Source organism: Nyctereutes procyonoides, unplaced genomic scaffold, assembly GCF_905146905.1.
Source record: "Nyctereutes procyonoides isolate TBG_1078 unplaced genomic scaffold, NYPRO_anot_genome, whole genome shotgun sequence".
NCBI lineage: Eukaryota > Metazoa > Chordata > Mammalia > Carnivora > Canidae > Nyctereutes > Nyctereutes procyonoides.
Window position 1 is genome coordinate 13,063,162 of NW_026575042.1, and position 26,875 is coordinate 13,090,036.

Sequence of the window (26,875 nt, forward strand, 5' to 3'; positions counted from 1 at the left end):
TCCATGGCAACTGTGCAACGCTCCAGTGGGTGCTTCATCTCTGTTCCAACAAAACTTTATTTACAAAAACAGGTGGTGGGCTGGACTTAGCTTGTGGGGTGGAGTTTGACCATCCCTGCTCTAAAATGACACCTAGAGCCCTTAATCGAGTAGTGGAGGCAGCCTAGAGTGGTGGCTGAGTACAGATTCTGTGGTCCAAAAGCCTGGGCTTGAATCCTGCCTTGGCTGTTTACTACCTGCTTGACTTTGGACAAGCTGGAATAACCTTTCTGTACCTCAGTTTCTTTATGTGTAAAATGAGGGTGATAGAGTGTCAGAGTTTTCGGATCGACTGAGAAGTGTTGTGTGAAGGGCTTAGGACTGTGACTGGCACTCATTAGATGCAAGCTGCTGTAGCTACACAGGGTGGTGAATGATCCCTAAGGGAAGCACCCGGCAGTGAGAGCACCGGCTCTGCCTGGGGATGGACGGGAGAGGGAGAGTGGCAGGTGAGCGAGACCTAGAGTGTTGAGGAGAGAGGTTCACCATGCAGACAGGAGCCGGGGGAAGGCTTCCCTGGAGAAGGCTTTGTGAGTACAAAGATTTGGAAGCATGAAAGGAGGAGGTAGATTTGGTGTGGCTGCAGTACAGGTTGTATGTGGGGTGTGGCCTCTTTTACAGTAGGCTGTAAAAGACTACTGCATGAAGGACCTCTTACAGGGCTGAGACCACAGATCATAAACTGTCAGTGTCACTAGAAAGAGAAGGAATACATTTGTGGGTCCAGGAAGTGTTAGATTTTACATTATCCCATTTAAAATGAGATGGGGTATTGCAGATCTGTTCATTCTATCCTTCTTCTATAGTCACAGGACCCCAGGTTCTAGCTAGATACATAGTCCTAGATAAAACTGTATTTTCACCCTTCATCTCCCTCACAGCTAGGGATGGCCATGTGATGATATTCTAGACATAGAATAAAATTCCTCACAGAGTAGTCTTCTGGAATCATCTTTGTACCCTTCCTTCTTTTTCCTTTGCTCTTGGAATACAGACATAGGGCCGCAACTGGAATACAGATGTGGTGGTTGGGATCCCAGCCGCCATCTTGAGGCTTGAGGGGACTGAGATGAAGGCCATCAAGACAGAAGAGACTTGGCCTCTAAGGATTTCATTGATCAGAGCCACCTCACAGATCTTGGGCTGCCAACCTCTGGAATTTTCTGCAAAAGGGAGAATAAGCATTTTTAAAAGCCACTATTCGGGATCCCTGGATGGCTCAGCAGTTTAGTGCCTGCCTTCGGCCCAGGGCGTGGTCCTGGAGTCCCGGGATCGAGTCCCACATCAGGCTCCCTTCATGGAGCCTGCTTCTCTCTCTGCCTATGTCTCTGCCTCTCTGTGTGTCTCTCATGAATAAATAAATAAAATCTTTTTTTTTTAAAGCCACTATTCATAGCCAGATCTAAACCTAACTAAGGTAGTAGATTCTCTCTTCTCCAGATGAAGAAAGTGAGGCATAGGATATAAATTGCACCATTGGTAACTAGTGGAGGCACAGTATGTCTGACTTCTTTCCACCACTCTGGAAAGAACCTGGAGATCGTCAACCCTCTCATTTCATAGATGAGATCATGGAGGGCTTTGCCTCAGGGTAGACCTGTACCAGCTCATTTCATTGCAAGATAATTCTGTTTTATCCCCTACTCTCTCTCTCTCTCTCTCCTGTCGTGGCCTTCCCAAAGAAGGGGCCTCATGTTTTAATTAGTGGTTTTGTTTCCATCCCATGGGCTGGGTCTCTCTGCGTGAGTTGTTGGTGTCTGGTGGTGGTGGTCTTTTTCCCTGGTCAGAAAGCAGCACCGTTTCAGGGCTGTGTGTTTACAGCCTTCACAATCCTCCTTAGTAGTGATTTTCCTTGCTTGTACTGTCCTTTCTTCACCTGGGCTTTTAGGGCTGGCCGAGGGGACTCCTTGGCCCTTTGACTTTGCATGAGAACTGGCAGATGCATCTTGATTTACACAGAGGCTTCCCAGTTTATTAAGCTGAGAGTATGGACTTCGGCCGAAAGGGGTCACATGTTTTGAACACCCTTTGCTTTTCAGATTCTTGTGTATCTGAGTTCCACCCTATTACTAATACCTTAAAAATGGGCCTCCCGACCCTCTTGGCTAACCACATAGCATAGAATTTTTCTGTGTGCGAATTCCAGCTGACTCATTTAGTGGATTGGTCCCTAAGAAGTTGAACAGGGCAAAAGCCAGTTTGTGCTCGTAAGCACTGTTGAGAGAGTGCTGCTGCATGTTTATTATCTAGAAGTTCACATTTATGTTGCTCTTTGGACTAGCAAAATTCTTCACGTAATTTTTATGAGCCTGGCTGGTGTACACCCTTTTCTTTTTTTATGAGAACTCTGCTCTTGCTACCTTGGCCCAAAGTGTGTTTTAACACTCTTGGAGTCAGTTAATTCAATTTCCTGTAACTGAAATTTTTCTGTCAAATGTCAGTTTTCATGATTCCTTTAGAATGTGCTGAAACTCAGGAAAATAGTATGAAATAACAGCCCAAACTCCACAGTGTTTCCTTAGACTGAGTAAGAAGTTAAGCCATTTTTATGGGGTAAAAGATCCTTCAGAAAATCTTCATATTATTATTATTTATTTTATTTTATTTTATTTTTTAATTTTTTTTTATTTATTTATGATAGTCACACAGAATGAGAGAGAGAAGCAGAGACATAGGCAGAGGGAGAAGCAGGCTCCATGCACCGGGAGCCTGACGCGGGATTTGATCCTGGGTCTCCAGGATCGCGCCCTAGGCCAAAGGCAGGCGCCAAACCGCTGCGCCACCCAGGAATCCCCTATTATTATCTTTAAATATTTTATTTATGTATTCATGAGAGACACAGAGAGGCAGAGCCACAGGAGAGGGAGAAGCAGGCTCAATCTCAGGATCTGGGGATCACACCCTGAGCCAAAGGCAGCTGCTCAACCACTGAGCCACCCAGGTGCCCCAGAAAATCTTTATATTAAAGAAAGAGGACCCATCTTGTGTCCCTCAAGTCAAGGTTAAGCCTGGATGCTGTTTTTGAACAAAAGCAAAGTGTGACCTCCTTGGAAGAGGCCAAGTTGTAGTTATGCATGTCATGGAATTGTCTGAATTTCTGTTTATCTAAAGGCTTGCTTCCTTTTCCTTTCCAGCATTGGAGCACTTACTGATATTTTTAGTATTTTTTGTTTTGTTTGTTTCCGTCTTTATTTTTGCCTTGTTTTTCAGTTTGGGACTATAAATTCCTTTCATGATGTACAAAACATATTTTGGAACAATTAAATATAACTCATGATCTGATATTTTCTTTTCCTACAAATGATAGTGTTTTGATAATTAGATAATTTGTAAGAGGTCTGTGGGTAATAGTACCATATCCATGGAAATTATTTGATTTTAGGATTTGTACGCTGAAGTTTTTAGGGGTAAAGGGGCATTATATTGACAACCTACTCTCAAGAAACATGTATATGTGTGTGTGTGTGTGTGTGTGTGTGTATGTGTCTGTATGTATAAAAATGATAAAACAACTGTGATAAAATATTAATAGTTCTTTAGCGATAAATAATTCTTTGCACTCTTCTTGTAACTTATCAGAATAATAATAAAAAGTTAACAAAAATTCATTTGGTCTATTTAAAAAAAAAGGCTATGGGGCATGAAGTATATACTTCCTGGCTGAATGTAGCATATATCTAAAAATTAATAGAGCTAACGAATCCAGTCTGTGTTAATGCTAGTCTTCTAAACTGGCCACTGAGGCATCCATTCTGTAAGGCTTATTCCAGACCAGTCTGGAAGATGCTCCAGGTTGGTAAAAAGGATGTTTTTTTTTTTAAAGATTTATTTATTTATTTATTTATTTATTTATTTATTTATTTATTTATGAGAGAGAGAGAGAGAGAGAGAGGGGCAGAGACACAGGCAGAGGGAGAAGCAGGCTCCATGTTGGAGCCCGACGTAGGACTTGATCCCGGGACTCCAGGATCACGCCCTGGGTTAAAGGCAGGTGCCAAACCGCTGAGCCACCCAGGGATCCCCGGTAAAAATGATTCTTAGACTATTAAGGATGATGTTGATTGAATTTATTAGTGTCTGTAAGCCTGTGTCTATTAAACTAGGTAAAGCTGGCATATTTGCAGCTTACCAAAAGACCATGAAACCAAAGGCATGGGAGATTTGTGTTTTGATCCCTTTCCTGTTTAGTTGTCTTAATCCTATATGAATGTTAGCCAGTTCTGTCATCTGTAAACCCAACAGAGTGGGAAACATATTGCTTGGTCCTGGTTACTCCTACCTAGGAAAATTAGAATGAATTATCATTTATATGCATTTTTAAATCTACAACTCTATTATGTAATTCTGTTATCTAGAATTGTGGTGACACTTGTTTTAAAAGTGCCTGTAAAGCATTTGTTGAATAAAGAGGACAGTGTGTCTTGGGAATTTTTGTGGGGTGATGGGCCAGTTTCTCTAAGAGCAGCCTCAGTGTACCCTTGGTGGTCTTATAGCTGAAGACTTTGGGACTGGAAGTCAGTTCACGTATTTCTGCAGGGTCAAGCAAGCAGACGTTTGTAGTTGAACCATAATTCAGGTGCCTCTTGGAGTCTAAGGTTTATGGAGTCAGTCTCCTGATGGAGAAGGTCTGCATTGTCAGTGCTATCACCATTTATGAGGCATTTTGCTCCCTCATTTAAAAAAATCAAAGCCCCATATGCCACTTCTTTTTGCTGTCATAGATCAGGTGGGTACTCTCCATGGAGCCCCAGCAGTGTAAGCTTTCACACTGACCAGGTAGGAGGGCCTCCTGGGAGGCACTACGGATGGGCTGCTCAGAAAGGACCAGATGTCCTTTTCTCGTTATATAGTCACAGGGATGGCAAGAACTTATAAACCTGACCCCAATAACCTTTTCATTCTAGCCTCTTTGAATTGCAATAAGAGAAAGCAGAGAGCAAAACAAGGAAAACTCAGGCTTTCAGAGGGTTGGGAAGGCCATCCAGTTTGCCAGGTAATGCGGTTTTATTCTCACTTCCATTCCTGGTTGGGCTAACATGCCATCCACAGTTGCTACCTGCTAGGACAGTATGCGGATGACAGCAAAGGAGCCTTGCCTTCATCAGTGAGCAGAGATGAAAGGAGCCGCCACTTACTTGGACACACTCTTTAACCTCTCTCTGCTTTAGTTTCTTCGTTTGAAAAATTGGGCTAAAGAGAATACCTACCTTTTAGGGTAGCTGTGAGGGTTAACTTAAATGAGTCAGTATTTGTAAAGTACAGGGGCCCGTGTGTGGCACATAGTAAGCACTATGGGAATTTTAAGAAATAAAAATGGAGCAGCGTGAGCTCCCTGAATTCCTACCCAGATCTGGAAAGGGTTTTCTTGCCCTGGCTTTGGATGTACAAGGTTAATTTGATTTGTCTTATATCCTCTCACAGAGCAGGTTATGTATGCCATAGAAGCACAGCTTCACTCTTCATGATATGTGTAGTGAAATGAGTTTTTATCACTTATTAAAAACATATTTTCTCCCATTTTGCAAATTTCCTTTCCATTCTGTTGACTGTGTCCTTTGATACACAAAACTTTAAAAATTTGATGTAATCCTGTTCATCTATTTTTGATTTTGTTGCCTGGACTTCTGGTGTGATATTCAAGAAATTACTGCCAAATCCAAGGTCAGGAAGTTTTCTCTTGTATTTTCTTCTAGCTGTGTTATCCTTTTAGGTCTTACTTTTAGATATTTAATCCATTTTGAGTCCATTTTTGTACATGGTGGGCCCAGACTTCCTTTTTTTTTTTTTTTTTTTTTTTTTTTGCATGTGGACATCCAGTTTTCCCAACACCATTTATCCTTTTCCTATTAGGTGTTTTTTGGCATTCTTGTCCAAAATCATTTGACCATATATACGACCCTATAACACATGGGCTCTCTATCCTTTTCCATTGGTCTATTTGTTTGTCTTTATTGCCAGCACCATACTGTTTTGAAAAACATTTTTTTTTTAAAGATTTTATTTGAGAGAGAGAGAGGGAGAGAACAAATGGGGGGAGAGAACAAGTGACAGAAGGAGAGGGAGAAGCAGACTCCCTGCTGACTAGGGAAGCCGATGCAGGTCTTAATTCCAGGACCCTAAGATCATGACCTGAGCTGAAGGCAGATGCTTAACTGACAGAGCCACCCAGGCACCCCTTGATTATGTTTTGAATTCAAGAAGTGTGAGTCCTTCAACTTTGCTCTTCTTTTTCAAAATTGTTTGGCTATTCTGGGTCCCTTGGGATTCCATATGACTTTGGGATGCATTTTTCTATTTCTGCAAAGAAATGCCATTGGGAATTTGATAGAACTTGAATCTATAGGTTACTTTGGAAAGTAGAGACATCTTAACAATATTGTCTTGTGATCCAAGGACACTTGGGGTAGCTTCCCATTTCTTTTTGTCTTCAATTTCTATCAGAAATTGTTGTAGATTTTAGTGTATAAGTCTTTTGTTTCTTTGGTTAGATTTATTTCGAAGTATTTTATTCTTTTTGACGCTATTATCAATAAAATTTTCTTTTTAAAAAAATTTAAGTATAGCTGATACACAATGTTATATTAGTTTCAGGTGCACAAAGTGATTCAACAATTCTATATATTATACAGTGCTCACCACAGTAAATATAGTTACTGTTGGTCACCACACAACATTATTACACTATTGAGTATATTCCTTGTATTGTACTTTTCATCTCCATGACTTATTTATTGGAGGTTTGTACCTCCTAATCTCCCTCATCTATTTCACCCATCCTCGTGTCCACCACCTCTCTGACAACCACAGTTTGTTCTCTCTATATATGAGTTTCTCTGTTCTTTGTTTATTCATTTGCTTTATTTCCTTAGAATCCACATATAAAATGAAATCATATGGTATTTGTCTTTGACTTATTTCATTTAGCATAATACCTCTAGAACCATCTGTGTTGTAGCAAATGGGAAGATCTCCTTTTTTATGGCTGAGTGTGTGTGTGTGTGTGTGTGTATACACACATCTTCTTTATCCATTCATCTATATCAAATAATGTTGCAATAAGGATAGGGGTGCATATATCTTTCCAGATTAGTGCTTTTGTGTTTTTTCGTAACTACTCAATAGGGGAACTAGTGGATCATAGAGTGTCTCTATTTTTAATTTTTAAGGAAACCTCCATACTGTTTTCCACAGTGATTGTGTACTCGTATAAAAATTGCCACCAACAGTACACAAGGGTTCCCTTTTCTCTATATCTTCTCCAACACTTGTTTTTTGTCTTTTTTTTTTTTTAAGATTTTATTCATTAATTCACGAGAGAGACAGAGAGAGAGAGAGAGAGAGAGAGAGAGAGGCAGAGACACAGGCAGAGGGAGAAGCAGACTCCACATCGGGAGCCCGATATGGGATTTGATCCCAGGCTTCCAGGACCACATCCTGGGCTGAAGGCAGACACCAAACCTCTGAGCTACACAGGGATCCCTATTTCTTGTCTTTTTGATAGTAGACATTATGACTGGTTTGAGGTGAAATCTTGTGGTTTTGATGTGCATTTTCCTGATGTTGAGTGATGTGGAGCATCTTTTTATGTGTCTCTTGGCCATCTGGATGTCTTCTTTGGAAAAAGGTCTATTCAGGTCTTCTGCCCATTTTTAAATCATATTATTTGGTGGTTTTTTGGTGTTGAGTTACATAAGTTCTTTATATATTTTGGATACTAACCTCTTACCAGATACATCATTTGTAAATATCTTCCATTCATTGGTTGCTTTGTTTACCTTGTTGATGGTGCCCTTTGCTGTGCAAAAGCTTTTTACTTTAGGGCAGTCCCAAAAGTTTATTTTTGCTTTTGTTTTTCTTGCCTGAGGAGACATATCCATAAATATGTTGCTAAGCTGATGTTCAAGAGAATACTGCCTCTTTTTTGGAATTGTTTTCTTAATTTCCTTTTGCGATTGTTCATTTCTAGTGTATACAAACAAAACTGATTTTTGAGTGTTGATTCTGTATCCTGCAGGTTTGCTAAATTCGTTGACTAGTTCTAACAACTTTTTGTATGTGGAACGTTTAGGGGCTTCTATACATATGATCATGTTATTTTCAAACAGATAATTGTACTTCTCTCTTTCAATTGATGTCTTCTTTTTCTAGTGTGATTGCTCTGGCTAGGACTTCTTTTTACTTTGTATTCTTTTAAAACTATTTATTTGAGAGAGAGAGAGAGAGAGAGAAAGAGAGAGAGAGAGAGAGAGAGAGAGAGTGTAAATGAGGAAGCCGGAGCAGCAGACTTTCTGCTGAGCAAGGGAGTCTGATGTGGGGCTGGATCCCAGGATCCTAAGATCATGACTTGAGCTGCTTAACCCACTAAGGCACCCAGGCACTCCTGGCTGCGTCTTCTAATACTCTGCTGAATAAAAAGCAAGAGTGAGCATCCTTGCCTTGTTCCTGATCTGAAAAGAAAAGGTTTCAACCTTTTACTGTGGAATATGATATTAGCTGTGGACTGACTGTAAATGACCTTTATTATGTGGCAGGTGGCTTCCTTCTATTTCTAGTCTGTTGAGTGTTTTTATTATAAAAGGCCCTGCTGTTGCTTTTGTAAATAAGGTGTTACTGAGCCACCCCCATGCCCATTTGCTTACGCATTGTCTATGTCTGCTTTCACTGGACAGTGACAAAGTTGAGTGGTTGAGACAGAGACTTTGTGGCCAGTAAAAGATTAATGTGTTTACTGTGTGGCCCTTTACTGATCCCTGCTTTCATCTATGACTGTGGTAGATTGTACTGCCCGATTTTTGAATTTTGAAACAGCCTTGCTATCCTGGGATAAGCCTTCCTTGGTTATGGCATGTTCTCTCTTTATGTTGCTAGGTTCAGCCAATTAATATTTTGTTAAGAATTTTTGCATCTGTCTCTGAGAGATATCTGTCATTTTCTTACATCGTCTTTGTCTGGTTTTGGTATCAGGTTAGTGCTGGCCTTAAAATGAGTGCAGGCAGTGTCCTTCCTGTTATATTTTATGGAAAAAATTGTGTAGAGTTGGTGTTATTTCTTCTTTAAATATTTGGTAGAAATCACCAGGGAAACCATCTGGCCTGGAGATTTCTTTTTGGAAAGGTTTTTAACTACAAAATCAATTTTCAAAATAGTTATAAGGCTATTTCTCTTATCTGTTGCATCTTAGGCATGTTTTGGTAATTCATGTTTTTTGATGAATTGGCCCATTTCCTAGAATTGTCAAATTTATAGTAGAGTTGCTTAAAGTATTCCCTTATTACCTTTTTAATACATTTGAGACCTCTAGTGATCTTCATCTTTGCTTTTTCTGATATTGGTAATATATATATTTTTAAAGATTTTATTTATTTATTCATAAGAGACACACAGAGAGAGGTAGAGACACAGGCAGAGGGAGAAGCAGGCTCCCTTTGGGGAGCCTGATGCGGGACTCTATCCCAGGCCTGGGATCAGGCCCTGAGCCCAAGGCAGACGGATGCTCAACCACTGAGCCACCCAGGAGCCCTGAGGATATATATCTTTTCTCTTTGTTAGTTTTACTAGAGGTTTATCAATTTATTGATCTTATTAAGAACCAGCTTTTTTCTTTCATTGATCGCCTTTATTGTTTTTTTCTTTTTAAAGATTTAATTTTTTTATTTACTTATTTTGTAAAAGATTTATTTGGGAGAAAGCATGAGTGGGGGGAGGGGCAGGAGAGGAAGAAAGTTAGGTAGGCTCCCTGCTGAGCACAGAACCCAATCAATGCCGGCCAGATCTCATGACCCTGAGATCCTGACCTGAGCCGAAATCAAGAGTTGGTTGCTTAACTGAACCACCTGAATGTTCTTAAAGATTTTATTTTTAAGTAATCTCTGCACCCAATGTGGGGCTTGAACCCATAACCCCAAGATCACGAGTCGCATGCTCCACTGACCCAGCCAGGTGCTCCAATTTTTTTCCAATGTACTTGATTTTTTAATTTCTTTCTATCATCTATCTATCTATCTATCTATCTATCTATCTATCTATCTATCTATCTATCACACCTCACAGTTATGTTTATTCATGCCACAGTGGACACAACATATGACGTGTACGTGGTGGCTCCGTGTTCCCGGCTAACAGAGCCTGCTGAGATTTACAGCCAGACTGACGTTCCATCTCATGTGTTCTCTGAGCTGGTTAATGATGACCATGAGCAGGGGCAGGACTCGAGGCTTTCAAAGCTTTACTTCTTTTATCAGCACTCCTGATTTTATAAATGATGACACTCATCAACCCCCTTCCTAATCAAATCTTCTGGTAAGCTTGGGTATAGTAGGGCTTCATGGGGACCCAAACATTTTTAATAAGGTTTTGAAGCATCTTGGTGCAACACCCCTGGCTCAGGCCACCGGGACACCACCGCCACTGTAATTGATTTTTTAAGATTTTTTTTTTTATTCATCCATTCATGAAAGACAGAGAGAGAGAGAGGCAGAGACAGAGACACAGGCAGAGGGAGAAACAGGCTCTATGCAGGGAGCCTGATGTGGGACTGGATCCCGGATCTCCAGGATCACGCCACGGGCCTAAGGCAGGCACGAAACCGCTGAGCCACCCGGGCTGCCCTGTGATTGATTTTTTTAAAAAGATTTTATTTACTTGAGAGAGCGAGAGCGAGACAGTGAGCACTCTAGCTGGGGGAGGGACAGAGGGAGAGGGACAAGCAGACTTTGTGCTGATTGGGAGGCCATGCAGAGCTTGATCGTAGGACCTTGAGATCATTACCTGAACCAAAGGCAGATGCTTAACTGACAGCCACCCAGGTGCCCCAACTCTTTGTCCTATTTACCTCCAGCCCAGGTTGTGAGCCATTTTACACCATGCATTCTCAATGGGGCAGTAAAACTTGATTCCTGGAGTGGTGATGGTAAAAATGTCTTACTCTTTTTATGTATAAAGGACAGAGATAGATACAGTATATAAATGTATCTTACATTAATTTCATTGAGGGTGCTATCTAAGATATAGAAAACATCTTATATTTTATTTGGGTGGTGCTAGTGAAAAATTGTCTAAAAATGCTCCTTCAGGGACTGATAATGATAAAATGGTTGAGAAATACTGCTTTATGTTGAAGATGCCAAGAGGAGTGCTGAGCAGAAGAGTCCCACAGATTTGAGCAGGTTCTAATTGAGAGGGTATGGAAGGTGGTGCCATAGAATTTTACAAGACAATATTTTTATCTAGAGATTTTCAGTGACTGGAACAAAAGGAAATAAGGCTAAATCATATCATGGAGAAGTCAGGTTGAATGTAAGGCAGCTATAGCTGTCAGAGAGCTTCATTAAATCATAGGGGAAGGAGTTTAAAATAATGAGGATTTCCTTCTGCCTGGAGTCCTATAGGAAGGGTCCTGTGAAAAGCAAGGGAATAAGCTGGGTCTCCAGAGGTGCTGTCAGTCCATTGGGTGGTTGAGGAGGGACCTTACAATTGGTATTTAAAAACCCATGGAGCACCTGGGTGCAGTTGTTTAAGCATCCAACTTTTACTTTTGGCTTAGGTTGTGATCTTAGGTTGTGAGATTGAGCCCCATATCCAGCCCTGTGTTGGGCTCTATGCTCAGCAGAGAGTCTGCTTGAGATTCTTTCTCCTCCCTCTGGCCCTCCCGCTTGTGCTCCCCCTCCCCCGAAAAATCAGTAAATAAATCTTAAAATAAAACCCAGGCACCATTTGGGTAATTGGCAACATTTGAGTATGGACTTTATCAAAGGTAGTATTATTGAATCCGTGTGAAACTACCAGAGATTGATAATTGTACTGTGGTTACATAAGAGAATGTCCTTGTGCTTGGAAAATGCACAATGAGATATTTAGGGATAAAACGGGATGTCTACAACTCACTAACAAATGGTTCTGGAAAAAGTGTGTAAGGAGAGAGGAAGAGGGAGCTGGATGGGTGTGGATGGATGGGAGGAGCTAAAGGGGAGGAAGGTGAGGGAAAGAGAAAGAGAGCGTGCACAGGACAAATCAGATGTGTGGAAATACTAGTAATGGTGGAATCTGAGTGGAGGGATATTCCTGGAGTTCTTTGTAATATTCTTGCAATTCTTCTGCAAGTTTGAATCATTTCAAAGTGCAAATTAAAAAAATAAGAAACAAGAAAACACTCCTTTGAGAAACACAAGTCCCACCATGTCCTGTAATGTTATTTCAAATTGCCCAATAATGAAGTAGTTTGAGAGCAGGTTATTGTACGGTAGCATCCAGGGGAGCAGGTTGTAGACTTAAGTTCTAGCACAGTGCCTGGCACAGAGTGGGTACTCAATAAATATTTGTTTGAATGAATGAAGTCAAAGCAGCAGTGACTTTGGAGTCGGCTTTTCCCATTGCACAGGGGCCTGGCACCTGGCAGATTTGGATTCGCTTCTCCAGACATGCCTTTCCTATGCCTCTGGACTTCGTGAAAATCACTCAGTGGAGAAGTTTCATCTCAGGGACTTTGCATTACAATTACTGTAATGGAAGAAATTGAAGCCCTAATTTTAGACTTCTTGCTGGTAAAGGCACCCTGAGGGGTCAGGTATTTCTCCTGTACTGGTTCTGATTTAGAAAGTATGAAGTCTCTCCCCAAAAGTGTTTAGGTAGAAGCTAAAGTTACTTTGATCGTGGTAAAATATATAAAATTGATGATTTTAACCCTTTTTAAGTGTGCAGTTCAGTGGCATAAGTACATCCACATTTTTGAGAAACCATCATCACTATCTGAAACTCTGTATCATTAAACAATAACTTTGTTAACTATTTGTTTAGCAAACTGTCTATTCTATAGAATTATACCTGCCACCTTTAGTAATAGTAGGCTACAGGACCCAAATCTAAAATTGGTGGCACCAGTATTCTAGAACTTAGATTTAATTAATTATCTTGAAAAGAAGCATGTAGGAATTTAACAGCAAGATCTGCTGGTTTACACAAATTAACTTTGCCTAAAGATTATAACTTATACATAATAATACATACTGTTTAAAATAAAATTTAAGAACTCTGAGAATTTTTAAAGAACTTTTTTTTTTTTAAAGTAGATTCCATGCCCAATGTAGGGCTTGAATTCACAACTCTGAGATTAAGAATTGTGTGCTCTACCAACTGAGCCAGCCAGGTGCTCCTTAAAAAAAAAAAAAAAAATTAACTTTATGGAGGCAAAATTAACAAACAGGTAGGTATACTATTTTCAGTATATAATTTGATGACTTACCTCTCTTTTTCTAAATATAAAAACCATTGCCTTTTTAAAGTTATCCTCTGTTGTAATAACTTATTTTTTTTCTAGTCATAGAGGTATTATTTCATGTTCTTTAGAGAAAACTTGGAAAACTCAGGAAAGACTAAAGAGAAAACAGAAGACATTAATAATTGCCCAGCCTCCCCAAACATTATTAGTACTGTATTCTCTTTCTTTAAGAAAATAGACTATTATGGATAAATGAGTCAAAAACTGTTTCCAAGGTAATAATTTCAAAATATCTTCATCTTAGATTACATTTTCATAACAAAAACTGTTACTTTAAAAACTCAGGAAGTCTCACTGACTTAGATTTCAAGTGTTGAACATAGTTTTTGGCTTGTCACAGATGATGCTCTCTTGACAAAAATGGGATGGTCTCTGTGTAATATTCACTCATCAGCACACCGTAGGAAGTGTCCCCCAAACATCAAATACAGTCGCTTGGAGACTAGGATCCTAAAAGACACCTTCAGTAATTATAGCCCCAAATAGCAGAGCCTTAGTAGTGGAGGAGTATACAAGGGAAACAAACAGGCTGCGTTTGTCAACAAGACAAAGTTCAGGCTAGAACTTCTCCCAAGCCATCGAAGCACATTCTGTCCTAAAGAATTGCTAGGACCTCAGCCCACAGAAAAAAGTCTCACACTTTTAATGCAGGGTAATCAAATTGAGCTAGCTGCCTTCCTGACTTTACAAGTGCATCTTCAGTTTTAGCGGCATCATAGAAATGTGCTATCTACTGGCAGATTAGAAACTGTCCTAAGGGCTGGTTCTTTATTCACAACCTGGAAAATGAAATAGTAACAAGTTGGGTTACTGGAAGCAACTACGAAACTGAGTTTCTTTGCCACGTGTTAGAGGAAATTAGCATCAGACTCGGAGATAAGATATCCTAAAACACAATCTTTTAATACCCCAGGAACACAGGGTTCAAGAAGAGCTCTCTGTGCATTTTGAAGGTTTTCTCCCTCACTCAAAACAACTAATAAATAAACCAGAACATCAAGTGAATCTCCGGACATCAGCCAGATAATGAGAAGCCAGTGTGGATTTTCTTCGCTATATAACAGAACCGCAGGGTATCAAGACGGAATTTAGCCATTACTTTTCTGGAGTTTTTCCAAAACTATCTAAGGAGCAGAGATCCTGTGTCTTGTTCTAACCACCATCAACTTTGAATTAACTCTTCGTGGCTGTTTCCTCACCTGTAAAATGAGGGTTGGGCAAGTTCATCTTGGGGCCCCTCAAATAACCCCCTATGAAGGAAAATGTATGAAGGGAGAGGAAATGTAGCTTCTCCTTCCCTTTTACCGTTAAGCAATTGTTACTTATTTTGGAAAATGCTTTCAGAAAAAGGATATAGGGAAAAATGTTAGGATTATTACTGAGCTGTGACATGTGGCCACAGTGCTATTCAAATTCAAATCCTCTCAAATGCAGTTAAGAAAATATAACTCTCCCTCCTGAGGTCTGCTGTGTTTTACTGTAAAACTGTTCTTTCAAACTTCCCGCAGCAGAGAGGACCATCTTAGCACTGTGGTGAATGTTTAAGAAATTACAGACAAAAAAGCTTCTATGAACAATAAACAGCTCAAGATCCAGGGATCCTGCAAATAGGGAGCCTCAGAAGTCCCTACCTGAACTTGTTTTGGGTTTTATTAACCTTCTAATTAAAGGTAGTTTCTGGGCACCTGGGTGGGTCAGTGGTTGAGCATCTGCCTTTGGTTCTGGTTGTGATCCCAGGGTCCTGGGATCGAGTCCTGCATCGGGCTCCCTGCAGGGAGCCTGCTTCTCTCTCTGCCTGTGTCTCTACCTTTCTCTGTGTCTCTAATGAATAAATAAATAAAATCTTAAAAAAATAAAGTTTTTATATATATATTACTTTCTCCCTGTATCGCAGGATGTTAAAGGTGCCACATAAAATAAGGCTGGGATCAGCCCTACTCTGTCATTCAGATCCTCCACTATCCTCCCCATGCTTGACAACATGATGTAAAATTAAATCAGAATGCTGCACTCAGTTCACATTCAAGATAGCAAGAGCATTTGCATCAATTAGGATTATAAACAGACTATGGAAATGAGACGGAATAGGGGAAACCAGTTTAAATATGTTGGCTGACTAAATTCCTTACTCAGATCCAACTGACCTAAATGAGGAAGCAAGGCTAGAATGGCCACCATCAAACCATTCAACCAGACAAGCTCGTTTGCATACTGCAGGCCCCTCCCTAGCAGAACTATCCATTTCCAAGTAGGAGTGGGCTCTTCTGTCTGCCCTTTCACCAGCTCAGCAACCAAATGAGCATCCTGGAACATTCCCAGCTTCCTGTGCCCCACGTCTCCCTCAAGGCCACCAGCCCCGCTTCCGCTCTGTGCTCCCACTCTCTGTGCTGCTCACCACCTGGGGAGAATTACCTGTTCTCTTTCTTTTCACACGAACCATCCTCTTTATTCTTCCTTTTGAAAGAAAAATCCATTTCAAGGTCCAAAAAACTCACCCACATAGAGTTAGAACACAGCCTCCTTGTATGAGAAAGCTGCCTGAAAATTGGTGTAAACCACCTCATAGTTAATAAGTGCCTTGGGGCACCTCCCTCAGAGCTTTGTTTCTTCATTTGCCAGAGCCGTTTTATATTCTTCTTGTGGAACTCACCCCAAGAAGAATATTTCTGAGCAGGTCCATAAAAACCAAATTCTGAGGCTATGCAAATCCATTGTTTGGCTCTGCCATCACATACTGAGCACCTCTGAAGAAACATGTACCCCATGGGTGCCTTCCCTGGCGAGACTGTGTCATAAGCCACTAAATAAGGCATGGGAGAGCCTGAATTTGGGGATTTGTACTAGCCAGGGAGCCTGGGAAGGCTTTTGGGGGAAAAAATGACCTCTGAGAGGCCAGAAGACTGGCTCTCTGAGCTTTACTTTGGTAGGCAGATGCAATTTTTCTAATTTAAAATATAATAAGGAGGCTGTGATGGTGGAGGATAGTGTAGGGGATATATGGGAACTCTGTAATTCTGATTGATTTTGCTCTGAGCCCAAACTGCTCTATATAGTAGTCTTTTTTTCCCCTCCAAATGTTTTGTGCATATTAATTTAATTTTTAAAAAAGATTCAAGATAGTGGGAGTGAGAGGGCAGGGGCAGAGGGAGAGGGAGACGCAGACCTTCCCACCCCCCTCCTTCCATCTGCCCCCGCCCCCGGCAGGGAGCCCAATGTGGGGCTCCATCCCAGGACCCTGGGATCATGACCTGAGCCAAAGGCAGATGCCCAACCAACTGAACCACCCAGGTGTCCCATTTTCACTTAACTTTAATTCCTGCTTTAAAATTTACCTTATTGGCAAAAGTGACTTGAGGTAACCACCACAATGTAAAAATATAGCCATATGAAATAAGCTAAAAATAGGTAGAAAAGATTGGTGAGGGGAAAAATAAGGGTAGAAAATTAGGTTGCAGATTTAAGCAAACTTTCTAACACATGTGCTTTAAGAAAATTACCGACCGTTATAAAATGTTTAGCCTCTGTAACAGCGGTATGTTGAAGGCCTACATAGAAAAGAAAATGTGGGAGCAGTGGGGTAAAGGGACTGCCTGGGAATACAGTGTGGTCCAGGTGCACAATTGTCTAATGATCTGGATTAACTCAGTTAGATTTTAGAATATCTAAATTGATTTGCTGCATATTTCTCACAAGGACCTTTGTAGATACTGTTGCTTTCACTTAAACATTACAAAGATACCCTGGGACGTTATATTCAAAAATTTATACTCTCTGAAGTGTATTTGGGGGAGCTCTTTGCAGCTAGGTAATTGTGGACTTGTGGATTTAAACAGGTAGGTGCGCAGTGGGTAGGATTACCTGGCATTCCTGAGTTCTTCAGTTGCTTGGGAGCAGTTCTAGCCTGGACCTTGGCTTGTTGGCAAATGTAATTTGTTGATTTCCCTTGCACACTCCTCTACTCCCTCAGAACTGCTCTCTTTTGGACCATAGTTACTGAAAGTGTTTTTTTTTTTTTTTTTTTTTTTTATAAGGACCCCAACCCTTTAGAGATGGTATTTAACCTTTGGGGAACACTTTCCATGGTGGATTGATGAGCTTTTCATGTGCTGTAGTAGATACTAACTTTGGTTTAGTAGAGAATCAGCAAACATTTTCTGTAAAGGGCCAGATAGTAAATAATTTAAACTCTGCTGTTGTAGCAAGGAAACTGCCATAGACAGTATGTGAACAAATTGACATGACTGTATTCCAGTAAAACTTTATTTACAAAAACAAGTGGTGGGCTGGATCTTTGGCCCCTGGGCCATCAGTTGCTGACCCCTGGTGTAGTGGATTTTTGGAAAACAAGATTAAAACACCCTTAACTTCTGTGGGTGATGAAGAAAAGAATCCAGTACTTGAAATATAAAGATCGCAATTGAGATTTAGCATCTGTGGTGGGAAAGATGCTTTTGTATTATTTTCCAATAATTTTTCATTTGCTATAACAAGGGTTCGGAAAAAAAAATAATAAAGGGTTAGTTGGTGAAAAAAATGGCCTCTAATCCCACCATTCTTAACACAACTGTGTTTTCCTTTTTGTACATTTCTTTTGAGTCCTGTCCTCCCGTATATGTACTTTTGCAAAGCCCCAGTGTCTGTATATACCAGTTGGTATTATTAAAGATCATAATGTACTCACGTATCTGACAATTGTTAGTACATTGGGATCAGTGAGGCCTGAAAAGATACAAACTAGATTCATCAGGGAAGATATTTATTTATTTTATTTATTTATTCATGAGAGACAGAGAGAGAGAGAGAGAGAGAGAGAGAGAGACACAGGCAGAGGGAGAAGCAGGCTCCATGCAGGGAGCCTGACGTGGGACTCGATCCTGGGTCTCCAGGATCACGCCCTGGACCCAAGGCAGCGCTAAACCGCTGAGCCACCGGGGCTGCCCAGGGAAGATATTTTTAAGGACTGATTTGTGAGGAACAGTGTTTCTGACTTTTTCAATATTAGAGTTATAATTCATTTGTGACAACATGGATGAACTTAGGGTGTTACACTGAGTGAAATAAGACTGAAAAAGATAAATACCGTATGATTTCACTCATATGTGGAATTCAAAAAGCAAATGAATAAACAAAAAACAGGATTAGTTTTATAAATACAGAGAAAGGAACCTGATGGTTGCCAGGCAAATGGGCTTAGGGGATGGGTAAAATGGGTGAAGGGGAGTGTGAGATCCAGGCTTCCAATTATGGAATGAATAAGTCATGGGAATAAAAGGCACAGCATAGGGAATCTAATCAATAATATTATGATAGTGTTGTGCGGTGATAGACAGTAGCTACACTTGTGAGCACAGCATAGTATATAGAGAAGTTGAATCACTGTATTATACACTTGAAACCTAATGTAGGGATCCCTGGGTGGTGCAGCGGTTTGGCACCTGCCTTTGGCCCAGGGCGCGATCCTGGAGACCCGGGATCGAATCCCATGTCAGGCTCCCAGTGCATGGAGCCTGCTTCTCCCTCTGCCTGTGTCTCTGCCTCTCTCTCTCTCTCTGTATGACTATCATAAAAAAAAAAAAAAAGAAACCTAATGTAATATTCTGTCGTCTGTATTAAAAAATAAATGTGAGGGATCCCTGGGTGGCGCAGCGGTTTGGCGCCTGCCTTTGGCCCAGGGCGCGATCCTGGAGACCCGGGATCGAGTCCCATATCGGGCTCCCGGTGCATGGAGCCTGCTTCTCCCTCTGCCTGTGTCTCTGTCTCTGTCTCTCTCTCTCTCTCTCTGTGTGACTATCATAAATAAATAAATAAAAAAATTAAAAAAAAAATTAAAAAAAAAATAAATGTGAGCACCTGGGTGTCTCAGTCCATTAAGGGTCTGCCTCAGGTCATGATCTCAGGGTCCTGGGATCAGCCCCATGTCTGGCTCCCCGCTCAGCGGGGAGTCTGCTTCTCTTTCTCCCTCTGCCTCTCCCCCTACCCATGCTCCCTCTCTTTCAAATAAATAAAACCTTTAAAAACAAGTAAACAACAAATAAATACAATACCATTGTTAGTGAAAAAAAAAGTGATTTGCTTAAAAAAATTAGTTATAATTCACTCTTAAGCCCTGTAAAATGGCAATACCTAGAAGACTATGGCCAGGGCTAAAGTCAATCAGGTAATTGGCTATTCATAGGCAAACCATGCTTTAGCTCTAAGTTAATGTTGAGGTTCCCAGGATTTCAGGCCAGCATGAGAGTTACTACACCCTTGCCCATGGCCACAGAGGCTAGACCAGAGCAGAGTTTTTGTTCAGTTTTTTAAAGGTTTTATTGATTTATTAGAGAGCCCAAGTGGGGGGGGGGGCTGCAGAGGGAGAGGGAGAAGCAGACTCCCTGGTAAGCAGGGACCCCACGTAGGGCTCAATCCCAGGACCCCAAGATCATGACCTGAGCCAAAGGTAGACACTCAACCAACTGAGCCTCTAGGCACCCCTCAGAGCGGAGTTTTAATTTTTTCTTTCTTGTTTGGGGTCTATGCAACAAACCAAGAAACAAATCTTCAATCTCATTCTATACAATGTGACTCTCAAGATCTACTTTTCTGAACAGGAATTTCCAAATATGTGTATCCAAGAATGGCAAGATTCTTTTCCACAATGGTGTTATCACTGCTCAAAATATTTTGAAGCTCTTTTTTTGGAATTGCCTTCTGAATAAGTTACAAGCCGCCGCGAAAAAGAAGTCTGCCTGCTTCCTAGTCTTACCTCATTTTTGACTAAAAATGGTATTAGCCAGCACAACTCCCTCGCCTTGGCCTCTGCCCGTGGCTCTGAGTTGCTTTTGGCTCTTTCCAGATCTTATAACCATGTTCAGAGGAAATGGATTTGTCTTAGCTGAGCTAAAGAGTGTGGGTCATGACAATCAGCCAGGAGCCTCAGAAGGTATTTCTTTTGGAGGGAACAAAAATAATTATTTTTCTGTGTAAGGTCTGATATTAAAAAAAACCAAAAAAACAAAAAAAAAAAAACACAACGCGTTATACCTTCATACATCATTGGGCTGTCCCCAGGCCACTGTAGCAACATGGTTTTTGAATGAGATTAGCCTGCCAGGGATGGCCTCTAAAACTGACCTGCTTTATTCCAAATCCAGGGTCTAATGCAGAGGTCTTTGAAAGGCCTTCATTTCTTTGTGTTCTCTTGTCCCTCTTGCCTGGACATTTGAAAGGCTGTTCTAGATTTGCTTTCCTGCTTGATTGTGCATTTATTGATAGAAGGTGATGGACTGTAATATGTTCTCCCTACTTTTGTTGTCCTTCTGTGTCCTTCCTCTGATATGGAAAGGGGGAAGCTCATATCTGTGCTAGGGAGTTTTTTTGTCCAGCAGGCCACTGTGTAGGCGCATAACTTAGCAGGTGGGATCAGGGCTGCTTAGAAGACCTCATACATAGGATCTTAGTTGCAGACAGAAGATTCCTTTGAAGCAGCCTATGCAGCAGGGGATTCACTGGAGTTTGACTGTATTTCTGGGAAAACAGAGCTTCAGTGCCACATGCTCAGCAACCACATAGCCTGTCTCCAGCCCATTCCCTACCCTAATGTGGTTCTAACTCACATCTGCCCTGGTACCTGTGACACTAAAGCAAAACACTAAATCCTGTTCTGCAGCTGCTCCAAGGAATCACACACCCAGCCTGTGGCTGTTACCCCTTGTTGTTGCCTTTCAGGTTTCACATGTGTGTCTGCTTGAAGAATCTAGCTGCAAGGGAGTCTGTGTTGGGGAGGCATGGGCTGGAACACTGTTGGATTGTGCTGAATGAGCCACTTTGGAATGTTTGTGACTAAGGTTTACACACAGAGGTGATGGCTAAACCCCTGGTGGGGGGGAGGTGGGCAGCTGGTGGCTTAGTGGTTGAGCATCTGCCTTTGGCTCAGGTTGTGATCATAGGGTCCTGGGATTGAGTCATACATTGGGCTCCCTGCAGGGAGCCTGCTTCTCCTGCTGCCTATGTCTCTGCCTCTCTCTGTGTCTCTCATGAATGAATAAATTAATAAAATCTTTAAAAATAATAATAATAATAATAATAAACCCCTGGTGATGAGAGCAGAGGGTAGGGGACTGAGTATAAGAGACTTGTGAGGGTTGTGAGGAGAAGTAAGTGCCCGGGATCCAGTGCAATCGTCAATGCTGTTACAGGAGGGTGGCTTGGCTCCCCACTGTGTGACAGGTGGCATGCTGGTTCGGAGTGACCACTGTGCCATGCCCATGCCCTTGGCACTGTTCTCGGTAAGATGGAAAAAGTGCTGGGCTCATGATGCTTTGCAGTATTGGAATTTTGAAGCTTAAAAAAGTCTCTTTCAAATCCTGGCAAGTGTATAACCACAGTGACTACCATTCTGAGTTTCAGTCTGTTTATCTATAAAATAGGGATATGCCTACCTTGTTGGGAGACTGGGGTGGTAAAATCAGATAACATGTGACTGTCTACCATGCACTCTGTCATAGAGTAGTTGTCTCCCAAATTACTACAGTTATGTTCAATTTTGCCATCTTTCCTTTTTGTCTGAGCAACTCACAGCTACCTTAGACCCTTAGTTTAAGGGTTTAAGTGGCTTCTAGGCTTTTTCTTAGGAGTTAGCTTATCTTTCCCACCCCCTGCATGCCTCATTTTCCCTGCTGCCCCCTGAACATTTTATCATGAAAAATTTCAAACATACAGGAAAGTGGAGAGAATTGTACAGTGACTGCCACATGTCTGTGACCTGGACTCTACGATTAACATTCTGTTATACGTGTTTCATCACATATTTTTCCATCAACGCATCCGTCAACCCATTTTTTTCTTTATACATTTTATGGTAAAATGTCGACATGGATGTACTTCCTCATAAATATTTTAGCATGCATATTGTTGACAAATGCCATTAAGTTACTTGCAGTTTTTTCTCTTGATGTAAAATTTCACAATGAAATGCATAAATCATAAATGTGCACTTGCTGAGTTTTGAGAACTGCATACACCTGTCACCCAAACTCTTATCAAGGTATAGAGCATTAGTATCTGGCTTCTTCTAGTCAACATAACATTTTGAGATTCATCCATGTAATCACGTCTTTCAGTCATTGATTTTTTTTTTTTTTTTTTTTATTGCTGAGACAGTTGGCTTTAAAATTGTCCTGATCATTGAGAAAAAGATCCGTTTGCCGTCCTTGTGGAGCTTGGACATTGTTCTTCTTTATCTTTTCCTGCCTAATGCTATCAATGCACAAAGGCTCTTTGTAGACATTTAGAGTTAAAGGGGCTTAGAGACCATTTAATTCTGTTCCCGTCCCGATCTTTGGCATCTTGGCCAGGGCAAGCCATCTCTTTTGACCCATTTCTGCTCCCTTTCTGGACTCATGTGAGTGAGAGTTACCATGCGTGAGAAGTCAGAGGGCCAGTGCATAGGCACCTGAAACGCTGAATCATTTGAGGGCTAAAAGAGGGATGAATTCAGCCCTGTCCTAGCGTTTCTGTTGTTGGCTTTCCTTTGGGCTGAGTTCATGCTAGAAATAGAGGAATAGAGGACTCGTTGGTTAGAAACAGCTCTTTTCCTTTTCTGTAAATGAATTAGCTGGGACTTTGCAGCTATGAAATTCTCTGATGTTTGAAAAAAGAGTCTTGCTTTTCTCAGTTCTTCCTTCCTTCCCTTCCTTGCCCCTTCCTCCTCCTTCTCCATCTGTCTGTCTCTCTCATACACCCCATTGAACATATTTATGTTTAGGGACTTGGTCTGAAAGTTTAAAGTAGATCTTTGGTGAAGGTGAATGACATGCCTGAAAGAGGAGGAGAAAGAGGAGGGTTGAGAAAGAATGACCATTTCCCGATCATAGGGAGGCAATACCACTCCACTGGGGTCGATTCTTCAATAATATAACGTGTGGCAGCCAAGAATTAGATGCAGCAAGGCTCCCTAGGTGCTATTTCCTTCCTTGTCTCTGTCCTATGCAGAAGTTCTGGAACGTGCCTGCACATTAGAAAGATTGGGGAGATATTACCAAAACAGGACCACCAGGTTCCACGCTGGACCAGTTGAACCAGAATGTGGGCCCCTTCCCCCAGGCAGTTCTCAAGCCCTTTTAAGATCACAGATTTGGTGCCTTCGGGACCCATTTTCACACACGGTATCCCATGAATGCTAATAACCTTCCAAGGCAGGCAGGTTCTAGTACTCTCCTAATTTTAGGCAGGCAAACTGATATTGAAGAGTGGACATGTTCATGTAGGTCCATCTGATTGCAGATGCCACATTCTTCCCATTATTCTGTGTTCCCTGTGATGCTTTTATGTGAATGCATTTCACACAGTGGAAAAGATCATTCCTTCTCTCAGAGTCACTGACCTTGTGCCATACAGTGGCCAGAAGTCTCCTGGGGCATGTTGTTGGTGAGCCCTGCCTAGGAGCTGAAGGACTGGGAAGGAGACATAGTGGGTGGGCAGCTAGGCTGTGGCATGGTGAGTGCTTTCATGGTGTAGCCAGGGCTCTTGACGAGTCCAGACTTGTCTCCCAGTGCATATGTGCAGGGAACTCTTTCTGGAGGATATACCATCTAGTTAAGACCTAGAGCTATGAGAGCAAGCATGGGCTCCCTGGGGGAAGTGAAAGAAACCCTACAGCTGAAAGCCAGAAGGAAAAGAAGGATCTGGAACCAAGTACTGAATCACTTGAAGATGTGCTTCACTGAGGAAAGCTGTTTCTCACCCCACCTATTGTACATTAAAACATGATTTTTTCATTTTGTACCAGCATCCTTATTTGCATGTGCAAAATGAAATAAAATGCTTTGTCTTAGGTTTTCTATACGTTGCAAATCTCATTGAATTTTAAAGCATTTTGTTTTTTTGTATTTTTGCTTACTAGAAGAAGATGTAAATAAATTTATGACTTTAGAGCCAAGAAATTCTGAATAAATAATGTTTATTTCCCACCACTCATGGAAGGCCCGAGGAGTTCTGTGAAATAGTTGCACATCAAAGGGGTTTTGGGCAGAGATTCCAGAATCTTGTGAATTATTTTTATTTTTCCCCCCCTGGTGTTAACGTTAACAGGATAGCATACTATTAAAAGCATGTTTTTTTCCCCACAGTATTCAATTTTTAAAAAGTATTGAAGTGTAATTGACATACAATGTTATATTAGTTTCAGGTGCACAATATATTGATTTGACATTTCTATCTATATATCACTCAGTGCTCACAATATGTGTAATCACCATAAAATGTTATTACAGTATTATTGACTGTTCCGTATACTGCATTTATTTCCATGACATTAGTTATTTTATAACTTGAAGTTTCTTAATCCTCTTTGCCTATTTCACCCATTTCCCCCCCAACCCCTGCTTCCCCTCTGGCAACCACTAGTTTGTTCTCTATGTTTAAGAGTCTGTATGTTTGTTTGTTTGGTTTTTAGATTCCACACATGAGTGAAGTCATATGATATTTGTCTTTCTCTGACTTATTTCACTTAGCATAAGACCTCTAGGTCCATCCATATCATCACAAATGGCAAAATCTCCTTAAGCATGGGTTTTCAAGTTAATTTAGAACCCAGCTTTGTCATTTTCACCTAACTTAATGTATGAAAGTTACCCTACCTTTCTAAAATTGTTTCCTCATCAGTAAAATAAGAATTATAATACTTAACTCAATGTAATCTAAAAATCATTTATTATTTTGATTTTTGTAAATTTTATTTTTTAATTTTTGTAAATTTTTAAAAAATTTATTCATTTATTTGAGAGAGAAAGTGCAAGCAGAAGGAAGGGCAGAGGAGAAGCAGATTCATCACTAAGGGAGCCTACGAGGGACTCTATCCTAGGACCCTGGGATCATGACCTGAGCCAAAAGCAGATGCTTAACTGACTGAACCATTCAGGTGCCCCATTTTTGTAAGTTTTTGAAAAAAAATTATTTATTTATTTGAGAGAAAGAGAACAGAGAAAGAGTGCACAGGAGTGGTGAGAAGGGACAAAGGGAGAAGGAGACTCCCCACTAAGCAGGGAGCCAGATGTGCTGGAATTGAACCCAGGATCCCAGGATCATGACCGAAGCAGAAGGCAGATGCTTAACTGACTGGGCCACCCAGGCGCCCCCGTTTTTGTAACTTTATGCTGTCAGAATGAATAGATGAACTAATTTTTTCTTACCTTTTAAAAATCTAATATTTGGTTTATACAAAAGAATATATGCAATTATATACATGTTGTAAACATAAGAAGAATGAATAGGCTCATCACTCAACCTAGGAAGGATAATAAAACCACTAGTAGCTCATCTACCTGTGTGTTCTCCGTATCAGTAACCCTCCCCTTTAAGGTTACCATTTAATTTCTGAATTTTGAGTTCATCATTCCTTTGCCTTTTTATAAATAATAATATAAATTATAATGTGTTTAAAAATATATATCTCTAAACAAAATATGATTTAGTTTTCATTTTTAAAAAAGATTTTATTTATTCATGAGAGAGAAGGAGATGGGCAGAGGGAGAAGCAGGCTCCTTGCAGGGAGCTTGATGTAGGACTCAATCCTGGACCCCAGGATCATGCCCTAAGCTGAAGACAGACGCTCAACCACTAAGCCACCCAGGTGTCCCGATTTAATTTTCATTTGTATATATTTAAAAAAATATGTTCTATATAGTTTTCTGCAGTTGTGTTTTTTTTCTTTACTCATTACACTAATGAAAATTTATCCCTGTTGTGCTTAATGACTATGGTGTATTCATTTTCAAAGTATATAACACTCCATTGTGTAAATATGCTACCAATTATTTATCCTGGTGCTGAGCATTTATTTATTTATTTATTTATTTATTTATTTATTTATTTATTTATTTATTTATTAAATTACCCTTTTTTTTAAACAAGATTTTATTTATTCATGAGAGACACATTTATTTATTCATGAGAGAGAGAGAGAGAGAGAGAGAGAGAGGCAGAGACACAGGCAGAGGGAGAAGTAGGCTCCATGCAGGGAGCCCGACATGGGACTTGATCCCGGGTCACACCCTGAGCTGAAGGTGGCACTAAACCGCTGAGCCACCGGGGCTGCCCTGGTGCTGAGCATTTAGATTGTTTAACTTTTCCTGCTGTGAGCAGTGCTGCTACTATGCACCTGTTTGTGCATGACTCTTAGTGCACATGTGCAAGAATTTCTTGATGATGTATATAGAGAAGTGGAATTTTCGGGATTTTAGGGTATTTGGATGCTCAACTTCATGAGAGAATGTTAACTTGTTTTGCCGTAGATGTATCCTTAAAGTGGATGCACCAGTTTAATGTCTACCAGGTGAGTGTAAGCATTCTCACTGTTCTACACCTTTTGGTGTTTGGGTGTTGTTAGATTTCTTCATTTTACCAGGCTACTGGATATAAGTAGTATGTCATTGGTGCTTTAATCTGTGTATCCCTGATTATGGGAAAGAAAGGCTCTTTATATTTTTAATGGTCATTTTCTCTTCCCTTTTGTGAAATTCCAGCTTGTCTGTTTTTGCCTAGTTATTAGGTTATTTATCTTTTCCACATTAGTTTGTAGGAGT

At 40.7% G+C, this 26,875-nt stretch overlaps 1 protein-coding gene and 1 pseudogene across 4 annotated transcripts in view; one reads left to right on the plus strand and one right to left on the minus strand.

The window, feature by feature from the left end:
* The window catches only part of OSBPL10 (oxysterol binding protein like 10), a 293,987-nt gene that overhangs the window by 11,517 nt on the left and 255,595 nt on the right, over positions 1-26,875 (plus strand). The window lies entirely within an intron of this gene.
* LOC129507298 (ATP synthase subunit ATP5MJ, mitochondrial-like) lies at positions 10,218-10,401 on the minus strand (annotated as a pseudogene).